The sequence below is a fragment of the Elephantulus edwardii genome, unplaced genomic scaffold (genome assembly GCF_000299155.1).
Source record: "Elephantulus edwardii isolate Elephantulus edwardi_28Jun2011 unplaced genomic scaffold, EleEdw1.0 scaffold00095, whole genome shotgun sequence".
Classification (NCBI taxonomy): domain Eukaryota; kingdom Metazoa; phylum Chordata; class Mammalia; order Macroscelidea; family Macroscelididae; genus Elephantulus; species Elephantulus edwardii.
The window spans coordinates 12,244,417-12,255,093 of record NW_006399845.1 but is presented as its reverse complement, the minus strand read 5'-3'; the positions used below and the strand labels follow the sequence as shown (position 1 = coordinate 12,255,093).

At 39.5% G+C, this 10,677-nt stretch overlaps 1 pseudogene; it reads right to left on the bottom strand.

Annotated features, from left to right (window-relative positions):
- Positions 1-2,292: 2,292 nt before the first annotated feature.
- On the bottom strand, positions 2,293-5,726 carry LOC102866232 (annotated as a pseudogene).
- Positions 5,727-10,677: the final 4,951 nt, after the last annotated feature.

Genomic DNA, 10,677 nt, shown 5'->3' with positions numbered 1-10,677 from the left:
ATCCTCCCACAACTCATTAGGTCTTCGCTCATTAGTGTTCAAGGCCTCAAACATGTTCCTGAGATGGTTCTGAAATTCAGATGGGATGAAATCAAAGTCATATTTTGGTTCCCATGGATTCGGTTTAATTTTCCTCAGCTTCAGCTTGAACTTGCATATGAGTAGTTGAAGGTCTGTTCCACAATCGATCTTTCGTATGTACGTCCAGTAGCAGTAGCAAAGTTTAACATAGGAAACAATAAATGTTGGAGAGGATGTGGAAAGATTGGAACTCTTGTGCACTGTGGTGGGATTGTAAGATGGTAAAATGGCTGTGGAAGCAGTTTGACATTTCTTCAAAAAACTGAACTTAGAAATCCCATATAGCCCAATTATTCTACTTTTAGGAATATATCCCAAGGAAATCAGAACAGAAACATGAATGGAGATGTGTACACCTGTATTCATAGTAGTGATACAATAGCAAGAAAATGGAAGTATTACAAATGCCCATCAACAAATGAATGGTTTGAAAAATGGTTGTAACTTACGCAATTGGATACTATGCTGCACTAAGGAGCAATGACTTAGTAAATACTGTATAACTTGGAAGAGACTAAAAAACATTGAGTGAAAGTTCTCATTTACATAAGGACAAATACTGCATAGGAGGATAACTGAGCAAGATATGTATAAATGTTCAAAAGGGGAAGGGTAGAAGGAGAGGCAGAAAAAGAGGAAAGAAAAAAATATCACCGGGATAGCAGAGGTTGGTGGGTAAAGGAGATGTGAAATATTGGGAAATTGTCACAAGGGAGTGTGGTGTTACCTTAAAAATTGGGGTTTTTTTTAGCTATATTAACTACCTTTGGTCTCCAGCTACCTTAACTGCAGACACATGGCCTTGCATATTATCAACAGCTGTGGAACTAGGATAAGAGAAAGAGTGCTTCCCACACTGAGTGGCAAGACTTGAGAGCAAGGCTTGTGGCAGCAAGACCCTGTTGAGAGTGAAGCTCTGGTGGTGGAGAGACTGTGGAATTGCTGTGGAGAAATTGTGGCAAGAAGTGACCTAAGGCCTCTTGAATTTGTGCTATCCACAGTTTAAAATTTGGCTGTTCTTGTCAGATGTTTGAAGGAGAAGCTGGCTTATAACTCCTCTGATTCAAACCTTGCTGGATGATTTGGATTTGACTATTAAACTGAAAATAGAATCTGGACTTATTGAGGAATGATGCCTTGGACCTGTTGGGCTAAAGCCTGGACTTGGATAGTGAGATATTCTTTGAATTCCCCACTCACTCTCCTAATAAACCCCATTGTTGGTGCCATAACTGTTAGTCAGCAACAAATAAGTTAATCTCTTGCTGTTGGTATGGTTCTAGAGACAGGCACCATGGGGGTGGGCTAGGAGCTCTTTTTCTGCTTTCCATTCTGGAGAGGGAGAGACTGTGCTATTCTCACTTCCTCTGGCCCTTTCAGAGAAACATGCATGGTCCTGTGCCTCCATGCAGTGTTTTCTCCACTCTAGACAGGAGGATAATAGAGCAATGTTAATTAATCATATAAAATACAATACATATGAGTGACTGTAAGTATAAAATACAATCTATATAAATGAATGTATGAAAATGAATAAAAAATTTAATTCTCACTGTCAAGTGTAATAACTGTTCTGTAAAGGAGAAAGTTATAAGCTCATAGAGTACAAGATGGGGTTGGTAGGAGAAGGTAAACAGTGGGAAAAAGAGAGTATGTATGAATGTGGTAAGGGAAGAGAATTGAGACCTCAGATGTAGTTCTCTGAAAAGAGGATGACGTAGAAAGAATTGTGAAAAGGAGAGGAGAAAAAACAACCACTGAGCCACATGGAGACTGGTAAACCAAACCATATAATGTTTCCCAGCAGATCCAAATAATGTTTAGCAGTATGAGCCTGACTTTGGGAAGTGGGTGCAAGAATTAAGCCAACATGAATATTTGTCCATGAAATAGTTTTAGATAGTGTCAGCCTCATGTTTCTAAGAATAATTTCTACTTTTTATTTTTTAAAATTTATTTTATATTGATTTGCTTACCATTGTATACATTTTCACATTATCCTTCACATTGTGTTTCATACAATCATTCATGCATTATGTTTTCTGTTTAGACAAACTCACTTGACACTTGAAATTAGGTAAAGAAAACATATGCAATTGCACAAAAAGAATCACATTCTCATACTACTTAAAAATAACATAGAAATGGTGAACTATAATGAATTGTGGCATGGATTCCAGGATTTAAGGCAAAACCCTATATAGAAAAATTTCAGGCTTCTGACTTCACGGAATCCAGTACTACACCTGCTTCTTTATATCCTTTTGATTGTTTTAAGTCTTTCTCAGAAGCACAAATGTAGGAAAATAGGACATTATAAAGAAACAAATGGAACACATAAATATCAGCATATTAGGTATTGGCAAAATGAGATTAGTTGACGTAGGACATTTTGAGTCAGACAATCATATGATCTACTACACTGGAGATGAAAAGGTGAGGGGGGAAAATGGAGTCAATTTTGTAGTTAAAAAGGCCATTTTTAGATCCATATTGGAATAAAGTTGTGAGTGACAGGCTAATATCCTTTTGCATACAAGGAAGACCTGTTAATACCACAATCATTCAAATTTATGCACCAACAACCAGAGCCAAAGTGGGGGAAATAGATGATTTCTATCAACTTTTGCAGTCAGAAATTGATCAAATATGCAGCTAAGATGCATTAATAATAATGGGTGACTGCAATGCAAAAGTTGATAACTGAGAAAAAGGATCAGTAGTCAGAAAACATGGACTCAGCAACAAAAATGAGACTGGGGATAGAATGATAAAATAGTGTACTTTCAGTGATTTATTCATACAAATATCTTTTATAAGAAACATAAACACAGGCTATACACATGGATTTCACCTGATGGTACACACAGGAATCAGACTTATTACATCTGTGGAAGGAATCATTGGAGAAGTTCAATATCAGCAGTGAAAACTAGCCCAGGTACTGATTGTGGAATAGACCATCAACTACTCAGGTACAAGTTCAAATTAAAGCTAAGAAGGTCAAATCAAATCCACAGGAATAAAAATTTTACCTTGAGTCTGTATCACCTGAATTTAAGGACCAACTTAGGAACAGATTTGAGTCCTTGAAACTAGTGAACGAAGACCAGATGCACTGTGAGAGGATATCAAGAATATCATCCATGAAGAATGCAAAAGGTCGTTACAAAGACAGAAGAAGAAGGAGAAGGAGAAGGAGAAGGAGAAGGAGAAGGAGAAGGAGAAGGAGAAGGAGAAGGAGAAGGAGAAGGAGAAGGAGAAGGAGAAGGAGAAGGAGAAAGAGAAGGTGAAGGAGAAGGAGAAGGAGAAAGAGAAGGAGAAGGAGAAGGAGGAGAGGAGAAGGAGAAGGAGAAGAAGAAGAAGAGACCAAAATGGATATTCGAAGAGACTCTGAATATTGTACTAGAGTGCCTAGAAGCCAAAGCAAAGGGAAGAAATCAAGAAGTCAAGGAGCTGAATAGAAGATTTCGAAGGATAGCACAGGAAGACAAAGCAAAGTATTACAATGAAATGTGCAAAGAACTAAAGTCAGAAAATCAAAAGAGCTGTACTCACTCAGCCTTTCTTAAGCTGAAGAAACTAAAGAACTAATTCAAGCCTTGAGTTGCAATACTTGAGGATACTATGAATAGAATGAGTGGCATCCATTTCCTAAACAATATGCCTCTGGTAACACTATGAACTTTGATAAACGTCGAGAGTTATAGAAATGCCTCAGGTCTTTTGTTCATAGGGTTGCTATGAGTCGTGCTCAACTCGAAGGCAATCAACAACATGGGTAGAATATTGAATGATCCAGGAAGCATTAAAAGATGATGGAAGGATTGTACAGAATCACTGTACCAAAAAGAATTGGCTGACACAGTAGAATTTCAAGAAACAACATATTATCAAGAGGAAATGGTGATGAAGGAGGAAGCTCAGGCTACTCTGAAGGACTTGACAAAAAAGAAAGTCCCAGGAATTAACGGAATACCAATTGATGTATTTCAACAAACTGATGCTGCCCTGGTCGTGCTCACCAAGTTGTGCCAAGAAATCTAGAGGACAACTACCTGGCCAACTGACTGGAAGAGATCCATATTTATTTCTATCCTCCCAAAAGGTGATCCAACAGTGTAGAAATTATCGTACAATATTACTCATATCACATGCAAGCAAAATCTTGCTGAAGATTATCTAGAAATGACTGGAACAGTACACTGACAGAGAACTACCAGAAATACAAGTGGGGTTTAGAAGAGGCTATGGTACTAGAGACATTATTACCAATGTCAGATAGATCTTGGCAGAAAGTAAAGAGTACTAGAGGGTTGTCTATCTGTGTTTCATTGACTATGCAAAGGTATTTGTCTGTGTGGATCACAACAAATTGTGATTAACCTTGAGGAGATTGGGAATTCCAGAATACTTAATTGTGCTTATGCAAAACCTATATTTGTACCAGAAAGCAGTGCAGGGAATCACTTCATGGTTCAAAAGCAGGAAAGGAGTGTGTCAGGAATGCATCCTGTCTCCATCATACCTTTTCAAACTATATGCAGAACAGGTCATTCGGGAAACTGGGCTTTATAATGAGGAACATGACATCATGATTGAAGGAAGACCCAGCAACAATCTATATTACGCAGATGACACAACCTTGCTTGCTGAAACTGAAGAGGACCTGAAGTGCTTGCTGCAGAAAGTCAAGGACTGTAGTCTTCATTATGGATTGAAGTCCAACATCAAGAAGACAAAAATTCTCACCATTGGGCCAATTGGCAGCACTTGGAATTGGGTCAATTGGCAGCAATTGGATCAAGAAGAGATTGAGGTTGTTGACAGTTATAGCTTGCGCAATCAACACTCTTGGCACCAACAGTCAGGAAATCAAAAGACAAATTGCATTTATTCAGTAAATCTGCTGTCAGGGACCTTTCCAGAATACTGAGAAGCAATGATGTCAGTCTAGAGACTAACATTCATCTGATTCAGGCCCTGGTCTTCGCAGTTACTTGTGAAGTAACTTGTCAGTTACTTGTCAGAGAGCAGGACAATGACTAAAGATGACAGAAGAAGAATCGATGCCTTTGAGTGTGGTATTGGATAAGAGTATTGAATGAACATACCATGGTCCACCAAGATAACAAATAAGTCTTGTCTTGGAGAGTGTGAAAATCCTTGGAGTCTAGGATTTTGAAGCTCCATCTTACATACTTTGTCCACATGGCCAGGAGGCAACTATCCCTGGAGAAGGATATCACGCTCAGAAGGGTGTAGGGATGGCGCAGAAGAGGAAGACCCCAGAGGAGATGAATTGATACAGTAACTATGGCAATGGGGGATAGGTGTGTTGGAGTCACAGGCTTCAGAGATGTAATACATAGGGTTGCTATAACAACAACACGTAACAACAACAGCAACTACTGAAGGTGAGCATACGCAGCTTCCAACCTGTGCTGGCAGTCTGCGATCATCATCTGGGACTCTTGCAAGATCTCTGCCTCCGTTTCAATGCCATAATTTTCCACCATCTTCAGCCTTCATTTTTTCCAATCTTTTTGTTTTTTAGCTTCTTTTTCATACATCACTTTTTCTTTGACCAATCAGCTGACTACACCAGTTTTGATCTTGATATGCCTCACGTGATGATTGCTCATGGTCTGTGGAGTATCAAGGGAAGGAAGGGCAGGGAGCAGAGTATTCGAGGCCTAGGTGATGAGGAGGCGGTGGGTGTGGGTAGGTGCCCTGGCCTCACGTGCATGCCTCCATTCATTATGTTTTATAAAATGAGTCACCATTGAACTAAGGAATCATCTCTACTTTTATAACAGTATTGAACTGTGGCAGTTTTGTTGGTGATGCTGATGTTTGCCATGCACCCTAACTGTGTACCTGAGATGTTGTACTTGGTTTATATAGTTCTGCAAGAACATACTGAGTAAAGGATGGCCCTATCTGACCAGGCCTGTGTACCTGAGCCTGCCCTTACACAGGATGAGGGAAGAAATGAGATAAGGATGTTACAACAACTATCCCACCCCTACTACCTGTTCCTACATTAGGGCCAAGTAGTTCTGTGTGGAATAGGAAATCGTTTTGTAAATGGCCACCATCCTGTTGTCTAGACATCAAGGAAGGGATGTGGTCTTAGGGTATCTACAGAAACTGAAAAAGGCTGCACTCATATTTCCTGTCAGATGTGGGGTCTTATATTTGCATAAAAAGTAAGAGGAGAACCTCCTCTAATACAATTTACTACAAAGCAGAATGCAGCATTAAAAATTCACCTTGGATCCCTTCCCAAAGGACAGTTAAATAGCAAAAGGACAGTTTCCATGGCTAATGTGGGGTTACAGGATCAGTGTCAGGGTAAAAGCCTTCCAATCTTGAAGATGTTAATACTAGTTCACTCCCTCTCCAGCCACACACATAAATACCTTATGACTAGCAGCCCTTATTTGCTAGACATTTTGCCAAGTCAGGGCAAAATTTGTGACCTTAGAATGGAGATATCAACAGAGTTATCCAGCATGAAACCCATGTTTTTTACCTTATTCTCTAGGAAGATAAGCAGCTGAATAAAGTGCCCATGGCAGTGAGTATGAATAGCAATTCAAACAGAATCCAGTACTTCTAGACATTGTTATGCACTTAGAAAGTTCTAGCACAGTGACATACTGATATGGACTAGTAGAACTCTTGTGTTTTCTGCAGTGTAATTTAAGTAAAGTAGATCTGGTATTAAAAATCAAACAAGACACGTCTTCATTGGTAGGGGCCAGAGTGTCCTTGGACTTAGAGAGTGGGACGCCTGGCTCCTGAACTTTGACTTGGAGTTGCACAGGACTACAAAGTGAATTCAAAATTGGTGATGTTGAGAAGGGCAAGAAAATTTTTGTGCAGTAGTGTGCCCAGTGCCAGCCACACTGTGGAAAAAGCACAAGATTGGGCCGAACCTGCACGGTTTATTTGGGTGGAAGACTGGTCAAGCCCCTGGATTCTTTTACACAGATGCCAATAAGAACAAAGACACCACCTGGGGAGAGAATACTCTGATGGAGTATCTGGAGAATCCCAAGAAATATATTCCTGGAACAAAAATTATCTTTGCTGGCATTAAGAAGAAGACAGAAAGGGCAGAGTTGGTAGCTTAGCTTCAGAATGCTACAGCACCACAACAAGATAAACAACACAACTGAAAAATGGGCATGGGGGGATGGTGTGGGGAGGGAGAAAAGTGCAATAATGAATGAATGGAAACCCTAGGTTTCTGTAAACCTTCATTAAAATTAATAAAAAAAAAATGAGCATAGTATATGAACAGACACTTCACCAAAGAAGACATTTCGATGGCAAACAAACACATGAGGAAATGTTCACAATCCCTAGCTCTCTAAGTGAGATGCAAATCAAAGCAACTGTGAGATATAATCTCACCCAATAAGAATAGCAAAATTCAACAGAGCAGCAAACAACAAATGCTGGCGAGGTTATGGAGAAACTGGAACCCTTATTCACTGTTGGTGGGAGTGTAAAATGGTGCAACCACTGTGGAAGGCAATAATGGTGTTTCCTCAAAAAGTTGGAAATAGAAATATCATTTGACCCAGCAATTCCACTACTGGGAATATACCCTAAAGAGACCATAACTGCCATCCAAGCAGATATATGCACACCCTTGTTTACCGTGGCTTTGTTCACAATAGCAAAGAGTTGGAAACAAGTGTCCATCAACAAATGAATGGATAGAGAAGCTCTGGTATATTCACACAATGGACTATTATGCAGCACTGAAAAACAAAGAACTCATGAAATATAAAATGGGTTACCCTGGAGGACATTATGCTGAGTCTCAGTCGCAAAAAGACAAATACTGTATAATTCCACTGTTATAAAACAGAAATGACAGAGGGTTTGGGGTAAATTAAGAAAAGAGGGGGTAAATAATGTGCATGGCATTGAAATGGACAAGGGAGAGAATTGTATAAAAGCAATATATGATTAGTTATTATTAGTGTGACAAGAATCCAGAATAAGAGCTGCATACTAAGTTGGTCTGTGGGAGGGATTGTGTAAAAATGAAAGAAGTTTTTTTTTCTAAAGAAAAAATGAACTAGGGAGAAGGGGCACAGGGAGGAAAATGTGTAACAAAGAATGAGTGGAAATCCAAGTTCTTTATAAATTTACAATAAAATCTCGATTAAAATTAAGCAAAAGGAAAAAATGCTAACCATGAGTAGCATAATTGGCCACTGCCTTATTTATTACAAAATAGAAATGTCTTGTGACTTTTTCTTAACATGTTGTAGTTGTTGTTATGTGCCGTCGAGTCGCTTGCGACTCATAGCGACCCTATGTACAACAGCCCAAACTCCGCTTTGTCCTGTGCCAATCGCACTGTCTCTGACACTCCCATCCCAATTATCTCAGTCACTGAATCAATCCACCTCATAGAGGGCCTTCCTCTCCTGCGCTGTCCCTCCACCCTCCCAAGCATGATGTCCCTCTCCAAGGACTGGTCTCTCCTCACAACATGTCCAAAGTATGTTAGATGGAGCCTCAGAATCCTTGCCTCCAAGGAGCCACCCGGTTTAACCCTCTCCAGGGCAAATCTGTTTGTTTTCCTAGCAGTCCATGGTATTCTCAATACTCTTCTCCAACACCACAGCTCAAAGGCATCAATTCTCCTTCTATCCTCCTTGGTCATTGCCTAACTCTCTGATGCATAACAAGTGATTGCGAAGACCATGGCCTGTATCAGACGCACCTTAGTCTCCAGAGAGATACCATTGCTCTTCAGTACTTTGGAGAGGTCCCTAAGAGAAGTCTTTTCCATGGCAATGCACCTTTTAATTTCCTGGCTACTGGTGCCAAGACTGTTGACTGTGGAGCCAAGCAAGCTAAAGCTCTGTACAATCTCAGTCTCTTCACCATCCATTCTGATGCTGCCAATTGGTCCAGTGGTGAGAATCTTTGTCTTCTTGACATTGAGCCTCAATCCATATTGTAGGCTGCAGTCCTTGACACTCTGCAGCAGGTGTTTAACATGTACTATATTTAAATTGATTCAGTGACTGGGGTAATGGGGGTAGGTGTGTCAGAGACAGTGAGAATGGCACAGAATAGAGCAGGGTTTAGGGCTGTTGTACATAGTGTTGCTATGAGTCTCAGGCAACTCAATGGCACATAGCAACAACAACATCAACAACATTTAAATTGATCCCATACCAGAATTTAGGTCATGAATGGCCGATAGAATATTTTTTGTTAGACAGTCCTGCATTCAGTAAGATTGACTTAAAAATTTTTTTTAATTTTTATTGTATTATTTTTACGTGTACCGTCAAATCAGATCTGACTGGTACAGGAAGAAATTGACCCCTCCTTCTCCAGCAGAGCATCTGGTGGATTTGAACCGCGTACCTCTGGGATTGCAGTGCAGCCTCTTGCCACTAGGCCACTAGAGCTCCCTTAACTTTGTTTAAATTATTATCGTCACACTTCTAAAATTTTGATAGTAATTTCAGTTTAGCGGGTGTTATTCCCTCCTTCCCCTTACAAATGACTGGACTCTGGGTTAGTTGGATTTATCATACTCAGTTTTTAACAGAAATGGTGGATGCCACCTCACAATCTATAGGAGATGGTTTTTATATTTAGATTTCTACAACTAATTAAATGAATCTTATTTAAATATGAGGATACCTCTTTACTGTCACATGGAACAGAACACAACTCACCTGCTTAAATGTCTAGCATCAGCCTGTTTAAATGTAAGGGCTGGCAATAAAGTAGCAAAGACTTTATTTGCTCTTGACTGTTAATCAAATTCAAACTCCCTGTCTAAAATGTTGCCTTTTAAGTAACAAAAATCATTTCAATGTGGTTTGTGTCTGATATAAAATAATGTTTAATACTTCTCAAATTTTTTTATTATTATTAATTTTAATAACAGTTTACAGAGACTTAGGGTTTCCATTCATTTCACTGCTGCATTTTTCTCCCTGCCCAACTTCCCCCTCCCCCAGTTTGCTCTTCTCTTTGAAAAGTAAAAGAAAATTTCTTTCATTGTTATACAATCCCTCCCACCAAGTCCACTCCACTATACAGTCTTTGTTTTGTACTCCTGTCATGACAATACCTAATCATATATCCCTTTTAAACAGTTTTCTCCCTCATCTATTTCTATGCAGTATACATTATTTATCCCATCTTTCTAAGTCTCCCCCCAACTCCAATGTCAGTCCCATTTTACAACAGTGGCACCATGCAGTATTTGTCCTTTTGTGACTGAGATATTTCACTCAGCACAATGTCCTCCAGGGTCACCCATTTTGAATAATATTGCATGAGTTCCTTGTTTTTCAATGCAGCATAGTATTCCATTGTGTGAATATACCACAGCTTCTCTATCCATTCATTTGTTGATGGACACTTAGGTTGTTTCCAACTCTTTGCTATTGTGAACAAAGCTGCAATAAACATGGTTGTGCATAATACTTCTCACTGTAAAAAAAACCAATCCAAACCAAAACATTGCTGCCACACCATGGATACCCCAGGAAGGAAAAAAAACCTCCAAGATTTAAATTTGCATGTCCAAGGTTT